This window comes from Talpa occidentalis, unplaced genomic scaffold, assembly GCF_014898055.3.
Source record: "Talpa occidentalis isolate TD23 unplaced genomic scaffold, MPIMG_talOcc4v2.1 talOcc4.4, whole genome shotgun sequence".
NCBI classification, from domain to species: domain Eukaryota; kingdom Metazoa; phylum Chordata; class Mammalia; order Eulipotyphla; family Talpidae; genus Talpa; species Talpa occidentalis.
The window spans coordinates 74,980,004-75,000,305 of NW_023604295.1; the positions used below are offsets into that span (position 1 = coordinate 74,980,004).

The window sequence follows — 20,302 nt, forward strand, 5'->3', positions numbered from 1 at the left end:
TTTTTAAAGATAGTTTTCAATGATATATATAATCGCTTCTCGGCCTTTTGGCTAAGATCAAGTGTAGTTTTCAATATACACATATATATATATAAACTTTCTGTAGTTTTCAATATATATATACACACACACACACATATATATATATATATATATATATATATATATATATATAAACTTTCTGCTTATGAGAATGAAATTGATGGACTAAAGTTCCAGAAACAATATATGCAAATGATCTCACCAATGCATACTATTAATTTCTTTTCACAAAAAAAAATTATTGAAGTATTGTTACTAATTTTACAAAATAATTTTTCCCTCTTGACATCAAGCAGCTAGCAAGTGACATTTGCATTCAAATAGGGATCTTTTGGAAGTTTTGAAATACTAAGGAAATAGTGGAAAAAATTAAAATTCAAAGAAAAGAGAGCGCATATAACATTTGCAAAGTCAGCAATGTAATGCCATTTTCTCAAGGAAGATAATTCTATAACTCAGAATTCCTAGTCATAGGGGAAATATTCTATTAGTAGTACAATTACTCTTACTGATAAGATGAGAGTTCTAAGAATTTGTGAGAAAACAAGTGAAACATGGCAACTGGTCTCAGATTCAGGAGGAGAATGTGACATTCCACTCATCCCTTTCAACATGCCTTATTGGGTCCCCACGTGTGGTACCCTCTCTGCTAAGTATTCAGACTAATGTCCCTGCACCACAGCCTCTTTCTAAAATTTTATAGAAGAAAGACAGCATCCTCTTGCCCAAAACATAAATAGAGTGCTCTGATTTCTTCCCTAGCTCCATGACAACCTACTCCTGCTGGCTCCAGGAATAATGACTAGATTCAAAGCTTGGTAGCTATTTTAAGTTGCTCATGGGAAAAGCATTGCACACTCACAGTAGTATCATTAGTGATACATTTAAGTTAAATAAAGCAGTTTTAAGCATGGAAACTCTAGTTAGAAAAAATGGACAAAACAGACATCTCTTGGTTGATAATCTCACTAAAATAATAAGTGAAATTGTTTACTAAGAGTGAAACATTTTTAGTCACCCCATTTTTCCCTCCAGAAAATTTGAATTAAATATTTAATTAAATTGAATATAGTCTACAAAAACCCACTTTTTCATCAACCAATTAAATAATAAAGAGTTTGGGGAACAAAGTAATCATTTACTCAAACCACCAATAAATCTTCCTATCTTTAACTGAAAAATGATGGCTTCAAGACTTGGTTTGTACAAAATATGATGAAGTCCAGTGATAATAAATTGGCATGTTCTCAGGAATGACACTTAAATTCAATTAATTATTTATGAAAATAAAGTACTAAATTGTTTTTGTGATATCTGAACAACATTGCCTTAGAGCTCCATCAGAAAGAAGCCATAAAATGTTTAGAATAAAAAGAAATCCAAAGACAGTTGATAGCTCATGCTTCTTGCAACATGGGGCAGAGATCTTTTAGAGATCTCATATTTCACCTTCATATTTTAAATGGTGGTTCAATTTCTAATGGGTCAGACTTGGTCTTCCATGTCTAATTATTGTCCATAAAACTGAGAATTGATCCAATGCATATTTGGGATTACAGTGAGCATAACCACATAACTAGGGCTAAACTTTCCTACAGTGGTTCTCTCTCTATGTATTTACTCACTGAATACACACACATTTGAAGCCAAGCTCAAATTCTCAATCTCACTCCAGAGGTCTTTTGGGATTCGGGAAAGAGCTCGTGGCTGTCTCTTTGTGCCCAAGAAGGCACACATTCATTAGAAAGTAGTTTAGATTCACAAGTTCTTTTCTGTTTACCCAAGATGCAGAAAATTCCAGATAATGAAGGTAGGAAGAGCTGGGGAACAAAAATTATTGACTTTGCTTATAGCACATTATTTGATGTAACAGGACTATGTTTACATGCTTTAAGTTCATATTATTTAACTATCTTATTTGCCCATAGTCACTAAAAACAAATAGATCTTAATCTGATTTAATGAGCCAACTTTGTAGTACTTATCACAGTTATTATAACAGCATACCTATCAAATAGTGCACACTTTATTTTCATGTCTCAGACAAATCCTTTAGCTAACTATGATCTCCAGTTTTATAAATAACTTATCAATGACAGAATAATTCCATAAGACCAGGTCTTAAATTCTTTAAGACATCATGGTTCCATTTAAACCCTAACATATCATGGTTCTATTTTAAATTATCACATCATACTAAACATCAGCTTCAAAGAAAGAAGCAGAAAATGGCAGAATTTTCCCCTCCTCCTGGATGAGACTAAGAAGCCATACTTGTTTGCCATAGTTTTTCTGAAGTCTCCATTGTATTCACACAGCCTCATACTATGGAGGGTTGAGCTAAATGAGTCAGTATGTTAATTATGTGCTCTGGGAGCACAAAGAAGAAATAAAGAAGTTATTACCTTCCCAAGTTTCTCAGGTAATGAGACCCACTTCTGGAGATATGTGGCACTGTACCAGAATCTATCATGAGAATGAGCTTTGCAGTAAAATGCACAGAAATTAATTTTTTAATGAAAATCCTTTACTGGTTTTCTGAGTCAAATTCACCTGACAAATGTCACTGGGCAATGTCATTACCAGTTAACCAGCACAAGGCCATTAGGACAGATATATAGGGATGCCTTTTCAGAAGTGAGACCAGCTAATTTCAACGACCCCTCCCCCCATGAAAAAGAAATAAAATAAAATTGGCTCCATGTCACTCAAACATGACAGTACTTTGGATTTCTCCCCCATGATGTTTTTTAGCCTTGAGGCAGATATGACAGGCGCCTTATTAAATTCCAAAAATAAATGTGGAGCAAGAAGGCAGTGCATTCCAATGAGACATCCAACTTGTTAAAATGCAACATGCATAAAACTTGGTTCATTTTATTTTTAGCCATCATCCTCATCATTTTAAATCAAAACAAAATATAATATTTATTACCATAAACTAAGTAATATTAATCCAAATATTTTTTTTTTTTCTTCTCAAGTAACTATTAGCTCTTCATTTGTTCTCACGTTCCTAACTTAGGATTTCTTAAAACATCTCCATCAATATTTGGAAATAAGATTAAGGGGGGAAAATACTTATGGGAGACTGTCCTCTATATTTTAAACCCCTATCCACCTACCTACAGTTCCATGGACAAACACAGTCATATTTATTGGCCACCCGCCTTTGTATATAGCATATATTTCCCTGTCTGTATTTGTGACTCTCAAACTTTTAAAATCCTAACAAGGGTCAACTGTTTGATTTTCACCTTCTTTTCCTGATGTCTGCACTCTTCCCCCACCACACACACACAAAATAATATCACTCCTGAGATCTTAAAATATGTCTTATTCATCTGTAAGCACTTATTTCATTTATTTATTGTGTCATATGTTAATCAATTTGTACCACAAGAAACATATTTTTCTACTGGATGCCTTTACGAGGAAACTAAATCACTATTTATCTTTACATAACCTATAACATCCATTCTGAGGTCTTAATACAAATTAAGGACTCAATAAATGCTAAAAAGAAAAATAGCATGTTGATACAATCACAATTGTTTCATCACTGTCCAACGAATCCAAGTAATATGGATACTTGATATCAAAAAGCTATCTAATTTTGAAGAATCTACAATATGTAATAATTTCACAACTCACAGGTGTATGTCTCATGGAACCTGTAGGAGACTGGAGTAGGGAGTCATAACAATGCCAGAATGTCCAGGACAGTTTACCCAAATCTGTTTTCTAGAAGCTAACCCTGGAGTAAGTGAAAAGCCCTCTAAGCCCAGCTCCAGGTTGCTGTGGCAGAGCTCTTTCTCTCCATACCAGAGCATCCAGACTCCTGTAGGTTCTCAGGTCTTAGGAATAATAAACATTTGGATCTTTAATGAGTTCAGCATACAATGAGCAGTCATGATCCAAATGATGATTCAAAAGGCTAAAATTTAGCTTATTGTATTTTTACCTGTTAATTGTCCGAAAGAATTTTTCTCACATCAGAAGCAAATTAGTATTTTGCAGTATGTTCAGGTATAACCTGAGATATGTTATACAAACTATTATTATTTCTAGGAAAAGAAATGAGGTTAACACAAGATCAAAAAGCTGAGAGTGTGTCTGTTCCAACATCATAGATCAGAAATGTGTCTGTGACAGACTGGAGCATATTAGTGTGTTCTCTCTCGCTCCTTGTTTGATGTTGCTTATCCCATTTAATTAATTTCAAACCAGCTCTACCTGGAAATATTGAGGAGCACAGTAGTAGACTCTGCCATGTAAAGACAATATACACTTCCTAGGTCCTCATTAGATATGAAAAGGAAGGCAGCAGAATTGTTAATAATGTATTTTTTAAAACAGACACAGAAAGACATACTCAGCTGCTCTTCTCTGCTTTAGATTTTACTCTACATGTTAAATATGATCTTCTACATTTATTCTCTTTTGTGTTGAAGTTCAACAAGAAAACTATTTTGAGGAAGAACATTTGCTGTTTATACCACCCTCTTGTAAACAAGTCATGTCACTGTTGATATAATGTCATGTCTATAGCAAAGCTGGATGCAAAGGAGATTCCCACACACTTAAATAAATTATTTCAGTAAACTGCAAAAGGGAATAGATGCTGGATAACAACAGCATCCAGCACTGTGGAACTGTTTGCTTCTCTACCAAATACCTTCCCACACCTTAAACTCAAATTACTTTTTGTACATGATTACCTGCTCTTTTCAAAGACATTAAACTAAAATACACATCTCACACAAAAAAATAAATTTTTGCTTGCCAAAACTTTGATTAGGAAACTAAGCTTTAGAAAACAACAACCCTGGCAGATAAAGATGCTGCTAATCTTTGTTCAGACATGATGAATTTGCCCTTTGTTACAATTTAAGCCTTAAATTCTAATTTTTTTCCATGACACAAGTGTAAATGTATCCATTCTTACTTGGTATGTGTGAATCTTTAACACTAATAGTCCCTGCCAACTGCAATCCATAAGGCAATAGCTTTTTTAGCATGTTCTCTGAGAGTTCTCTAAGTATAAAAATTAAAGAAAATCAAAGTTGTTAAAAGAAAAAAACTTATTTTCCACATGTTAGCAAAAATGTCTGCAAAGTATTTCACAAATCTTGGCTCAGTAAATGTCAATGTTATCATCAACTCTCCTGATGATAATTTAAAAAGACCGTTCAATAGTCAATAGTCACAATTGCCAAAGCTTCTGGCTGTTGATATCTCACGCACTTGGTATTTTAGATTCCAACCACATAAAGGAAAGACTGATACAAATGGATGATATTTTCTTGATACTTAGTTTGCTTCCTGGTATTGATTAATCATACCGCAGTTGTGGAAAGCCCTGAATTAGAGGTTAGAAGATTGATGTTTTTATACTAGCTTAGCCACATTTTATTTCCTGTATGACCCTGCTACCTGGCTTGTCTGCATACTAGTTTTCACCTCTGTTAGCTAGGATTCATAATGATTTACCTCTATTCTTATGAAAATCAAGTGGACAGTAGTTATTGTTTTTAGTTATTAATACTATTCCTGTTACAGAGATGAACTACTGAAAACTATCAAAATGTAAGGTATGATTGAAAATAGTGTTATTAAATGGCAAAATCTTGAAGGGTACAAAAAAACTGAAATAAAACTTCCCTCTTTTCTTACTATAATTATTTTACATTTTAATTTCTATACTGTATTAAGGTTTGATTAGAAATAGGAAGAAGACATCATTATTGTTAGTACCATTCCAAAAATAAAAAAAAAAACCTGTAATTTTTACTGTTTTCATAAAACAGTACTTCTGTTTTATCAGATTTAGAAGGTGTTATCTAGTTAAAAGTTGACATATAAAGTACATAGAACTATCTGAATAATTCACTGCATCCAGCCTTTGAGATTTTATTGTCTTTGAAAACTAGCAGTTAAGTTTGGTCTATCTGTCTCTACAAAATGCTAGCTGATGCTCCGTTTATGAAGTATGTTCAAAGTGCAGAAATTTCTGCATAAAAATAGAAGCATTTTATTTTCTCATTAAAACTGCTTATCATGAAATGCTTACCTGGAGTTTGTGACATAACTTTCATTTGAATTATTACATCAACCCATCAATTCTACCTCTCAGGAAATCATCAGACAAAAGAGAAATCAAAGAAAAATTGTAAATACAGTTGCAGGTGAAATTTAAAACTACTAGAATCTGTTGTTCAATTTTGTATGTGTTTATTTATAATTGCATGTGAGACCTTCGGCTTTGTAAATCTATAGTGTGCAATTTCCCCAAGCACGTCCATTCAGCTCTCATTTTCCCTATTCTATCTGGGTAAGTATTACTAGTCTACTTCTTTAGTAAATCAACATTTTCAAACATTGTAAAGAAAGGTAAAATCTTAGCTGTGCACTTAATGTAATATAGACACATACTGATTTTCAATGATACACACCTGAAACTTATATAAAGTTATAATGCAGTATTACTTCAAAAAAAAATAAAGATGATGGATCCTATATTACAGTGTGGTAAACCAATGCTACCTTAATAAAATTATTAAAATATTTTAATTAAAAAATAAAGATGCAATAACTTCTTGTTAAAATTTGCTCAAAAAACTATACATTTTAAAGCCACTAAAATTATGGGACTTCTCAGAATATCACCAGCCTCCTATCTGCAGGTAGAAGAGAAATGGATTGCTTTAGTATAAATATCTATGCCACTAGGACATTTCTGCTTTGTACACAGTGAATGCTTTTACCCACTGGCAGAAAATACCTGTTGAGACCAAGGTGATGTTTTCCTAAAAGGCTACAGGAGAGGTCTGCTTCTCCATGTGGGATTCTCGCCAGCTGGCCGGGATCGAACCCGAGCTGCAGAGGCTGCGGACAGCTTCACAGCGCGGTGGTCAACCGCCTGTGCCCGGTAGTGGTATTTAAAAGGGCAGGTTTATTAGAAAAGGGATAGGATAGTAAAAGACACTTGTATAGACTCAAGCGGGCAGGAAGAGCTGCCCCTTAGTGGGGGCAGCATGAAGTTTTATCCTCTTCTTTTGGTGGGGAGGGGCTCATCTTTGTTTTTTGTTTTTTTTTTTTTTTTTTTTAAAGATTTATTTATTTATTTATACAAGCACTGGGTACAGTCAGAAGCGTGGGAGAGTGAGAGAATTCACCAGAGCCAGAGTGGGGAGCACAGCAGGCAGAAGGACCGAAGTACACTGCTGAGGGGAGCAGCAGGCGGCAGGAGAGGTCTGCGCACCATGTGGGACCCTCGCCCTGTGGCCAGGGAGCAGCTGGGGATCGAAACAGTGCCGCGGAGGCTTCGGGCAGCTTCGCAACCCAGCGCTCAACCGCTGCGCCACCGGGGAGGCCCAGGGGGCTCATCTTTGTAAGTGGTCAGATTGTTACATTTTTGCCAATTTTGGACAACTATGCAAAACCAGGAAGGGACCAGAGATTCCTGGGTGGGGAATAAAGATTCCAGGGTGGGCCCAATCTCTGTATCTTTACCCTCAGGCTTGTGCTTCACTCCCTATAGCATCTGATCCTGCTTGGGTCTCAAGTCTTGTGATAAGGCACTGGTGCCTAAGGGTCATGACATCTACGGTTAGGTTAATGGTCATGTTATATTCCTCTACCCCCACATCCTTGTGAGACAGATCCTGGTCTTGGGGCACCTCCTTTCCAGTCTTTCTATTCTTGTCCTCCATCAGTTTTCAAGTTCAAATTTGATTATTAGGTACATTCTATTCATGTCATCAAAATGTTTTTCTTTCATTTTATTCAATTCATAACTTTTTAAGGCTGGATGAATATTTTCAGGTCCTATAACATTTCATCATACTACTACTAGTACTCCTAGTATATACTACTCTGTTTTTTATGTCTATCCTCACTATGCATGATACTTTCATTGCAGATAAATCATAAATTTTAGTGTATTTAAATAGTGCTTTATCATAGTAGATTATAAAACCTACCCAAGTATGATACAAAGTATTGTTTTTCCATTTACAGTTTTAGAGGAGATACTACACTAACAGCCCCTTCCAATTAATTTGTCTGATTTTGTGTTTCCTAATTCAAATATTTCAGTAACAAAGATGCATTACTTTTGCATGCTATTCTTTAAAGATGATATATCCACGAGGCTTGAACATAAGCAATCACCTGAAACCCACAGAATGAAAGTAAGGCCACTTTTTCCCTTGATGCTGACATCATCCACCTGAGCTTCAAGGAACCAACCCCAAAAGTCCCCAACCAATAACCACGAAAGCCCTGACATTGAGACGATAAGCTCTAAACAGACACTATTTGAACCTTTGTCATTGAATTTTTAATTCTGTTTCTTTTTCAATAAACCTATCCCATCTGATGACTTGCCCAGAAAGAGTGAATATTACACAGACAAAGCACTTACATAGGTCAACATGAAAATTACAAAAGGAAAAAGGATAAAGAGATTGCAACATTTAATTGAAAAATATTAATAAAAGTCTTATTCCTTTTAAGCAGTTCCCGTCTCTCCTTGGGGGATAAATGTCCCTTTCATATGCCAGATAACCTTTAAATAGATGCATCTTTCATTTCAAAGAATGCTCTATAAAGCAGATTGTCTCTGTGATTCACCTAATTGTATTCTTCTCTGTCCACATGCACATTACATGACTGTGGTATAATTCTTGAAGCCAAAAGAATTCCACTGTCTGAAAGTAATAACAGACACCCAGACATGATTAGTACTCAAATATTTGACTGCTCTCTCCTAGAACCCTAATCTCACTTCATTTTAACATGAACAACAACCCTAGGGGTACTGAGATGGTAATGATGTCACAGTCCCAAGGGCAGAGTGGGAGAAGGCAAGGGGGAGAAGTCAGGTTTGATTTCAATAGACAATATGAGTTGTTGCTCTTCTATGAATTTTGACATTGCCCTGGATTGAAGGAAGAATCCTGTTCAAAGTCAGCACAGACAAAGCAATATTAAATATTTAATTTCCAAAGGCAAAAGCCCAGGGTCCCAAAGCTCCAGGAAAGCTAATGGTATTCTCCCTTGTTTGGCTGTAAGAAGGAAATGCCAAACTCAGAACTAATTTGGTTATAAAATACAAGGACTTTCTTCAGGAATATTTATTAATCTCAAGTTTTTGTTTTAATTTTTTAACTAGAAATGCAAATATAGTATGCACATAGTTCAAAATTTGAAAATATTAACATATATGCTTTCATTGATTAATGTATAGCTTGTTTCTGATATAGATTTTAAGGGCCAAATGAAATTTATTCTTATTTAAGTGTTGTTTTTCTTGAGAAAAAACATTAAGTCAAATAAGTATTATTGGTCACATTTTCTTTTTTGTATTAATATTACATCTGATTCTATGTATTAATTTGAAATAAAAATCTATAAAATACTTGTTAAAGATTTCATTTCAATTCTTAAATGTTATTTAAAATAGTTATATGCAGTAAATTCATATAAGAGAGTAAAATAGATATAATAGTATTCCATTAAAATTTGAAAAATAGTTAAGTACCCATTAACTTCTAGACCCTAATTTGGGCATTCAATGCATTGGATAATGTCCTTTTACATATAATAGCAGGCAGGGTTTCTCTCCTCTGTAACACAGAGAGCCTTGGAAGCAGATGTCTCCTTTGTCCCCTGACATCAGGGCCTAATAGTGTACACTTGTAAATCACTGTGCATTTATCAATGTACAACAGCTTCTATGTGTTACCTATAAGCCACAGAAGGGCTGAAAAGAAAACAAGCAAAAACTATTTTTTATATTATTTAGCTCACATTCTAAATATAGTACAAATAGGTGTCCCCTCATTGGTTATTACTGAACTGTTCTTGATATTATTGAGGTGAATTTTCAAACATATTAACTGATGAGGCAGCAATCAATCAGATTAGCTATGCAGCAATTAAAATTGACAATGAAGATAAGTAAAACCTATTATATGACCTTGTTGCAGACTTTTCCCCTTTAATTTTTCCACATAAGTAGAGGGGACTCTATTCTACCTTTTTATATTATAAGCACCAGCCTCAAACACAATGACTTGGTTTTAGAAGATACAGAATATGTGGCAGATACTACGATCACTTCTAAATATTATGTTATTGTTATATTAAAAGAAATAATATATAACTTGAAAATGATATATTATTCTTAAATAAACTTACAAGTTTTTGAAATGATGAGGCAATTCAAATCAACAAATATTTTTTTAGTATAGCATAAGATGCTGAGAATGGGGATCACGAGTTGTACAAAATAGAGTAAGAGATATTTGATTTTGTAATCTACAGAAAGTCATAGGCAAGACAAAAATAAATTCAAAGTCAAAAGGAATAAATAAATCTGATTGCTGAAGGATGAATTTGATAGGAAAATAATTGCAAAATAAGCACAAAGAAAATGAGAAAGATAATTACAAGAAAAGTCTTGAGGAAAAGTAAGGGCTCTACATGACCAGACACACAGGCAAACACAAAACAGGCAGCAAAGGAAGTTTATCCGGAAACATGAAAAGCTATGCATACCATGTGAGGAAACCCAGGTATTCCATGAGTCCTGAACTTGGACAATAGTGGAAGGAAAACAAAGAGAAGATTCCAGAGACATATAAAAAGTAGAATCAATCAAATGTAGCAATCTCAATGGAAGTACTTCCGAACTTTCCAGTTTACGCTTTTAAGAGATTAGTCATGTCATTAATTACAGTGGTAACTTTATGAGTAATAGCCAGGAAGAGTGAGATTGTTGTGTCATATCATCCACATTAAGTCTCTACAACTGATAAAACAATCATGGACTACTAATGTGGAGATAACCAGTTGAAAATTTAGCTATATATAAAGAGGTCATGGGCACCAACAATGGAGATAAAAGAATGATTCAGAAGACCCAGTCAATGAACACACACTCAATTTAGTTACTGGGCTCACTATTTAGGGTGATACAATGATAAACATCACATAGATACTACCCTCAAGGAAAAATGTGGAATAAAATGTATGTAAATTATCTGAAAGGCAAAAACCAAAATGATGTGTAATAAAATAGCATGGCATGAGATGAGAAAGATAAAATTCTTTCAAGTAGGTGAAACCAACACTTGGGGACAGAAGGTTATGAGCAGCTAAGAATAGCTTGAACAAAAGCCTAGAATTAGAAGGATGGTGTAAGAAAGTGAGCACTTCATTTGAACTTGGTTTTATATGGAAAGAACATAGAAGACTTGATTTGCCAAGTTAGGAAGCTGATGCTTTTCTACAGTTAACTTGAAGTTGGTGAAGTCTTTTGATGAAGATGTCTGCTACCAGAATATATAACAGCTTGAAGAAATGGAAACCAGAGGGAAGCAGGGCCATTTGTACAGTATTACCAGCAGTAATAATAGGAAAAGAAAAGAGACATGACATAAAATGACAAAGACCTTGGCTACTAATTATTTATAAGTAGCAAAGGAAAGAGATCTTGACTGAATCTTGGATGGAAGAGAATGACCAAATATCTTCATAGAACTTGAATCAGGAATGAAAGGAAAAATGAAATATGATATTACTAATATGAAATAGAATCCACAGGATGGGAAATGGTTGGGAGAAAATGCTGGCTATATACTAATCTACCAGGAAGAGAGTTAACTGCAGAGCTGCAGGAGATTTATAAGAATATAACAATATTTTTTAATTTTTTTACAGTTATTTAGATCTTTATTATTAATTGAAAAAATAAAGTAATAGGATGATCTCAAAGTCCTTTAGAGCTCTGAGGTTTCTAATATCTCAATACACATTTTTTTTTCTTGTTATGTTGCTGGATTTATTTATTTATTTGTTTGTTTGTTTGTGTATTTATTTATTTTTTTGTAATAGATTTTATTTTTATATTCCCCATACAATTGCAACCCCCCCATTCTGACCCCAATCCCTCCCCTCCCGCCCCCCACCCCCCAAAAAGTGTCTCTGGTTCATAGTTTTTTGTTGATTTTGATTTTCACTTTCTTATAGTTATTCATTTTCCTGGTCCCTTATTTAAGTTTTCTAGATTCCTGCTATGAGTGAGACCATCCGGTATTTTTCTTTTTCTTTTTGGCTTATTTCGCTGAGCATGATCCCTTCCAGGGCCATCCATGTTGCTGCAAATTGCATGTGTTTATCTTTTTTGAATGCTGAGTAATATTCCATGGTATATATGTACCACATCTTGATCCAGTCATCTATTTTTAGGCATTTGGGCTGTTTCCAAAGCTTAACTATTATAAACAGTGCTGCTATAAACATAGGGGTGCAGGTGTTCTTTGGAATTGATGTTTCTGTGTCCTTTGGGTAAATACCTAGGAGTGGAATTGCTGGATCATATGGAAGCTCTATGTTTAGTAGGTCAAGAAATCTCCACACAGCTCTCCATAGTGGTTGGACCAGTTTGCACTCCCACCAACAGTGCAGGAGAGTTCCTTTTTCTCCACACCCTCACCAACATTTGTTGTTGCTAGTTTTTTTAATATGTGCCATTCTCACTGGTTTAAGATGGTATCTCATGGTAGTTTTGATTTGCATTTCCCTAATTACAAGTGATGTTGAACATTTTTTCATATGCCTGTTGGCCATTAGCATTTCCTCTTCAGAGAAGTTTCTTTTTAGCTCTTCTGCCCATTTATTGACTGGGTTATTTTCTTTGTTGTTGTTGAGTCTCATCAGCTCTTTGCAGATTTTTGTGATCAGTCCTTTATCATTAGTGTTGGGTGCAAAAATGTTCTCCCACTCATTGGGGTTTCTCTTTGTTTTTGTTATTGTCTCTTTTGCTGTGCAGAAGCTCTTTAATTTGATGTAGTCCCAGCTGTTTATCTTTGCCTTCACTATCACTGCTTTGGGTGATGTATCTGTAAAGATGTCTTTGATGTGCAAATCACGTAGTGTTTCGCCTATATTTCCTTCTATATATTTTATGGTTTCAGGTCTTATGTCTAGTTCTTTAATCCATTTTGAGTTGATTTTTGTGTATGGTGTGAGGTAGTGGTCAAGCTTCATTTTTTTGCATGTAGCAACCCAGTTTTCCCAGCACCATTTATTGAACAAACTTTCTTTGCTCCAATGCATAGTCTTTGCTCCTTTGTCAAAGATTAGTTGACCATAAATCTGTGGGTTTATTTCTGGATTTTCTATATGATTCCATTGGTCTGTGTGTCTGTTCTTGTTCCAATACCATGCAGTTTTGATGATTATGGCTTTGTAGTAAAGTTTGAAGTCTGGGAGTGTGATGCCTCCATTCCTTTCTTTCTTTTTCAGGAGAGCTTTGGCAATTCGGGGTTTTTTTTTATTCCATATGAATTTCATCAATAATTTTTCTATTTCTTTGAAGAATGACATTAAAATTTTGATTGGAAAAGCACTGAATCTGTATATTGCTTTTGGTAGGATGACCATTTTATAATGTTTATTCTTCCAATCCATGAGCAGGGGATGTCTTTCCATTTCTTTGTGTCTTCTTCTATTTCTTTTAACAGTGTTTTATAGTTTTCTTTGTATAGGTCCTTTACCTCTTTTGTTAGATTTATTCCCAAATATTTGATTTTTTTTTTGTTTCAATAATAAAAGGGATGGTTTTTTGATTTCTTCTTCTTCAGATTTATTGTTTGTGTATAGGAAGGCTACTGACTTTTGTGTGTTGATTTTGTATCCTGCCACTTTACTGAACTGATTGATGAGTTGAATTAATTTTTCTGTGGAGTTTTTGGGGTTCTCTATGTATATTATCATATCATCTGCAAATAGTGATAGTTTGACTTCTTCTTTTCCTATTTGGATTCCTTGGATGTCTTTCTCTTGTCTTATTGCTCTGGCTAGGACTTCCAGTATTATATTGAAAAGCAGTGGTGAGAGTGGACATCCTTGTCTTCTTTCAGATCTTAATGGAAATGCTTTCAGCTTTTCACCATTAAGAATGATACTGGCTGTTGCCTTGTCATACATGGCCTTTATGATGTTGAGGTATGTTCCTTGTATCCCAAGAATTTCAAGGGCTTTTATCATGAATGGGTGTTGCACTTTGTCAAAAGCTTTCTCAGCATCTATTGATATTATCATATGGTTTTTGTATTTCTTTTTGTTGATGTGTTGGATAACGTTGATTGATTTTCAGATGTTAAACCATCCTTGTGTCCCTGGAATGAATCCTACTTGGTCGTGGTGAATTATCTTATGGATACATTGTTGGATTCTGATAGCTAAAACTTTGTTGAGGATTTTTGCATCAGTGTTCATTAGGGAGATTGGCCTGTAGTTTTCCTTTTTTGTGCTGTCCTTGTTCAGTTTTGGTATTAGTGTAATGTTGGCTTCATAGAACGTGTTTGGTATTGTCCCTTCCTTCTCAATTTTTTGGAAGAGTTTGTGAAGGATAGGCACCAATTCATCTCTGAATGTTTTGTAGAATTTGTTTGTAAATCCTTCAGGTCCTGGGCTTTTGTTTTTGGGGAGGTTTTTGATTATCATTTCAATTTCGCTGCTTGTAATTGGTCTGTTTAGGTGTTCTATTTCTTCTTTATCTAGCTTTGGGTGATTGTAGAGTGAATTTGTCCATCTCCTCTAGATTGTTGAACTTGTTTCCATACAACTCTTCATAGCAGTTACTGATTATTCTTTTGATTTCTGCTGTGTCCGTTGTGATTTCTTCTCTTTCATTTCTGATCCTGTTTATTTGTGCTTTCTCCCTTTTTTCCTTTGTGAGCCTGGCTAGGGGTTTGTCTATTTTATTGATTTTTTCGAAGAACCAGCTCTTGGTTTCATTGATCTTTTGGATTGTTTTTTTAGTTTCAATTTCATTTATTTCTGCTTTGGTTTTTATTATTTCTTTTCTTCTACTGGTTGTGGGGTTTTTTTTGTTGTTCTTTTTCTAGATCTTTGAGCTTCGAGATTAGGTTGTTTCTTTGAGTTCTTTCTTGTTTCTTGATGTGAGCTTCTATTGCTATATATTTTCCTCTTATTACTGCTTTTGCTGCGTCCCATACACTTAGGATATTGGTGTCCTCCTTGTCATTCAATTCAAAGAATTTTTTAATTTCCTCTTTGATCTCCTCATTAGTCCAGTGGTCTTCCAGTAGTGTGGTTTTTAGTCTCCATGAGGTAGGAAAGTTCCTTGCCTTCTTTTTATGGTTTATTTCTAGTTTGATGCCTTCATGGTCAGAAAAGATGGTTGGTATGATTTCAATCTTGGTGTATATGTTGATGTTTGTCTTGTGCCCCAGTATGTGATCTATCCTGGAGAATGATCCGTGTGTGCTTGAGAAAAATGTGTACTCCGTTTTTGGGGGGTTTAGTGTTCTGTAGATGTCTGTTAAGCCCAAATGCTCTAGGTCCTTACTTAGAGCTTTAGTTTCTTTACTTATTTTTTGTCTTGTTGATCTATCCATTGTTGGTAGTGGTGTGTTGAAGTTATTTTTTGATTTTTTTAAAGTTTTTTTAATTAATTTATTTATACAAGCACTGGGTACAGTCAGAAGCATGGGAGGGTGAGAGAATTCACCAGAGCCAGAGCGGGGAACAGAACAGACAGACTGACGAAATACACTGCTGAGGGGAGCAGCGGGCGGTAGGAGAGGTCTGCGCGCCATGTGGGACCCTTGCCCAGGGGCCGGGGATTGAACCGGTGCTTCAGAGACTGCGGGCAGCTTTGCGACCCAGCGCTCAACCGCTGAGCCACTGGGGAGGCCCAGCTTATAACAATTAACTTAAAAATAAAGTCTCAAGAATAGTTAGACAAAGAGGATGTTAGATAATCAAATTGAGGTAGGAACCCAGGAAATAGCCCCAACAGATCTTATCCTGTGAGAACTGTCCACTCAAACAGAAAACCCAAATCTCTTGAGAGTTCACTTAGCTATAAACAGTAGGTCACAAGCATCAAGAATATAACTATTCTTGGGCCTCCCTGGTGGAGCAGGGGGTTGAGCCCAGGACTGTGAGGGTGTACATGGCCTTTGTGGCACGAGTTTGACCCTGGGCTGGCTGGGGAGCTACCCACATGGCACAGCAGACCTCTCCTGTCTCGCCTGCTGCTCAGAAGTATATTTCGGTGCTTCTGCCTGGTCTGCTTCCCACTCTCTCTGGTGAATCTTTTCACCCCTCACAACTCTGGCCTGTACCCCACTTCTTAAAAAAAAAGAACACAATTATTTTTGGTAGGATGGGATTACGGCTCCAAATTTTTCTGATCCAAAGATATTCTAATGCTAAAGGAAGGCAATGCAGGTTCAGTCTCCTCCCTTCTAAAAAGATGCAAAGGCTAGAAATCCCTTGGTGGTTTTGTGTGTTGTTTTTTTTTTTTTTTTTTTTTTTTAATCTGAAAAGACTTGCTTAAATCTTTAGGCAGTAAATTTTTGCATGTTAGTTGGAGTCTATGAAGATGACTTGTAAATTTGTCTATGAGAGGGAGCAAGGAACCCAGAAAATTTCCTTTGTTTACACATGCTAGAGCAAGGAACCAGGAGCAATAACACTGTAATAATTTTCTCCTATAATTCTGAAACCATTCCTGCATCATTAGAGTCTCCTTCTATCCCAGAGCATCCTCTAGGAATTTAACAAGAGTGTCATACTATCCCCCATTTTAAAGAAGCATTATAGTTCCATTACAGGACAGAGCCAATTTTTGGAAAGAACTTAAAATAACTGTCTCTACATTTTTACTTCCCAATCATTCCAATCCACTTTCCAACCCAACTCAGAAACCATTCCTATCAACTTTATCATTCAAGTGGTTTTTCTCCTTGCTCTTTTCTTTTCCCAGGATTCCTATTGCTCTGGTCTTTGCAGGACTGCAAAAGGGTGATATCCATAGAATATCACATGTTCCAGACATCTCACATTCCTGGAACGGGAGGTTCCAGGTTCCTTGTCACACCCAAGAGAAGGGTGAAGTTGAGCAAGAGAAAAGACTGGAAGGAAAGAAGCACAGAGAGGGAGAAAGAAGAAAATCAGGAGGAGGCATGCAGCAGAGATTTAAAAGAAACTGCTTGCTTTTTGGCCTTGGGCTTGCACCAGGGACTTGGAGGACATGGAAAGAGACACCTGAAAGACAGAGACATGGTTGAAGAACCCATGAGGAGGCTGACAATGGCAGCCTTTACCCTGACATGAATTTTATTTTTTTTCTTTTCCTTCGAGACTTGCCTCGCTCCTTCTGCCCCTTTCCTATGAGTCACCACCAGAAGGTACCTTAGACTTGTGGCAAGCTTTCAGGTCATAGTGGTCCTGCTTTGGGCAACCCTGTTTGGCTGGGCATATTGCCACAAGGGGATATGTAACTTTGGGTGCTTTATTTGGAAACTGTTTTAACTATACACTTTCTCTTCACTACTTTATTGTACACTAATTGCTGCACCATAATTGTATTAAGTTATTTTCTATTGACTGTCTTATGCACTAAGAATATATTTTGTCTTTATGTGGTGGATGACAGAACCCATTTAGAACATGCAGGTTTGGGGGCCCTGGGGTACCCTCAGTCAACTCACTAACAGTGGAGCTTTTCTTTTGGTTTCAGTTCCAAAACCACACAGAAAAAGAGATAACCTGATTGTTCCAGATATATAAATTTCTAGTCACTCTATATACCATTACTTTATTTTCACATAGGATTTTACCACTGCTTTAAATTCTACTATTGATATGTCTCCTAATTCATTTTATTCTCTCTTTCCAGTAGCATGCAGATTCCATGATAGTCAGGCCATTTTATATCTTAGTTACTTCTGCATCCACAGGTGTTCTAACATTGCCTGACTTGTACCACACTTGTAATAATGGTAATTGAAAGAAAATCAATGAGTTTGGAAACCAAGGAACAACACAAAAAGTTTGAAGAGTGGAAGAAACCAAGAAAGTACAAAATTGCTGAATTCAAAGAAACAAAACAAAATTCAAGAAGGATCAAATGATAAAACTACAGAAAATAAGAACTAGGGAAAGAACTAAAAGACTTTGAAGAAAATAGTTTCAGTAGATCCACAAGGAGACAAGACAGCACTGGAATAAACTACTTCATTGAAGTGTGCTGAAGAGATAGCAAGTGAGGACAAAGAATAAGTGGAGAGAAAACAAACAAAACTAGGAGAGGGAGTCTGAAGGAATAAAATAACACTCTGGAAAAAGGCAACAAAAAGAATTAAAAACACAATTCAAGGGTTTAGATTAGGAAAGGGTGGAAGCAAGTCTGTCCGTGTTATAAGGAAAGATGAAAAAAATAAGATTATGAATTAAGAATTTATAGGTAAAAATATATAAAAGACTCTATCATGTCCAACTTTATTTTAAAAACTCAAAAAAAAAAAAAAAGCATAGGGTATAGGAGTAAAGCACCCAATAAAGATGAGGTAGACAAACTAGTCAACAGGTGTAGCATTTATTTTCCTTATGTACCATCAAAATGTAATAAAACAAATTTTTTACATTAAAATTATGATTATAAGGAATACCAGAAACATTTACTTGCAGTATTCCTTACCAGTCAACTTTTCAATGTTTTTTCATGATTTAAAAAACAGCTTGAGCTTTAGAGAAGCTAATTTCTCCAAGCTTATGTGGCAGTCAAACTTCCAATTCATTAAAAGAATTTGAAAAAGAAAAACAGTTTTTCAGATAAGTACCTTAAGATTTGAATGAAGAATACTAATAGGAAAGTAAGCTAAAGTAAAATTAATACGCTCCATTAAAAACCATTTAATTTTCTTTTCCCCATTGTTACTGGAAGACCCACTGTGTCATTTCTATTGTCAAAGAAAAATAGTTTATCATTATATTTGTAGAGTAACTTCTGTTTATGTACTGTTGCTCATGATGCCATTGCTTTAAAAAGCAGTCTACTATGAATAGTACCTCTAACAATTCTAGAGTTCTCTAACATAGCCAAAGATATTCTTCCCAACACCAAAGGGGAAACACGTAATAAAGCTCAAGCTTGTAATTCACCAGATAAAGCAATAATTTTACCTTTATATACACTATGTTATATTTTTATCATTAACCTAAGACAACCAGGTTAAACACTTTTTATTATTTTACAGTACTGCTGAAATAAAAAAAAATTGATCTGTTATCACAGAGGGAATTCTCAATATAAATTGTAAGGAGAAATAATAAACTTCGATTACAATGGGTTGAAACATATCACTTAAATGGAACAAAGATACATAGCACTAAGAAGGATGGCGGTGCCCCACACTGCAGACCACTGCTCCATTACTCATGAGCTAGCCTAACTTGCTCCATTCACTTAACTTTCCCAAGCCTCAGCTCATTTATCTGCTCAAAAGCTTTAATAATATTTATGATTCTTCTCTCTGGGGATGTTTCTAAAAAGCAAATTAGATAATGTACATAACACTATCTCAAATTATACACAGCTACATAATGTAGATTAGTACTGAAATGCACCACACACACACACACACACACACACAGTGACCCATAGCTATGCCTGCATCATTATGTCATTTTAGAGAACAAGTTACAGAAACCATGGTGAAGACTTAGACATTTAAATTGGTTCTTAAAAGTGAAAAAACATCTTCTTAGAGATTAATTTCATTGATTTAGCATGCAATAACAAAACATGCTAACTGAACCTGGCAAACCAATTTTATGTTGAGCCACTCTGGTAAATTATATGAGAACTAAAAATGAGTAATTCAACTAAATTCAATATTTTGTTCTATTGAATAGTTTGTGAAATTGGCAAGCCCACCCTGCACTTGACTAGCTCAGTTCAGTGTTCCTCCCTGGATTTTATTAAAATTTCATTTGTAATCTTGCAAGTAAAATTTTAAAAGGTAGATAGATAGAGATGATGATAGATAGATAGATAGATAGATAGATAGATAGATAGATAGATAGATAGATAGATAGATAGATAAGCAGAAAACATGTTTATGGTGTGAATTACAGTATCTGCTCCCCTAGCTATTAAATATAAATGTGCTCGGTGAAATTCCTTAAATTATTGCTACTTTGAATCCTGCAATAGGAAAAACATTGCTAAATGTTTCTATAAAGAAACATTTTGGTATATGCTTTACCAATTTGGGTTTCTCAAATAGTAAGTCAAATGCTAGGCACATACAGTGTAGGATTTAACTTCAGTAAGGTTTCCCTCCTACACACATCCCTATCCATTGATACTGATGTTTATTTTTCAGCAGGTGGACTGAAATACTTGTTATGCCTACACTTTCAAGGA

The 20,302-nt window shown here is 35.2% G+C and overlaps 1 protein-coding gene and 1 pseudogene across 8 annotated transcripts in view; one reads left to right on the forward strand and one right to left on the reverse strand.

Annotated features, from left to right (window-relative positions):
* ROBO2 (roundabout guidance receptor 2) overlaps window positions 1–20,302 on the reverse strand; it is a 584,098-nt gene that overhangs the window by 376,136 nt on the left and 187,660 nt on the right. The gene's annotated exons all lie outside the window — the stretch shown is intronic.
* On the forward strand, window positions 32–102 carry LOC119258395 (U2 spliceosomal RNA; annotated as a pseudogene).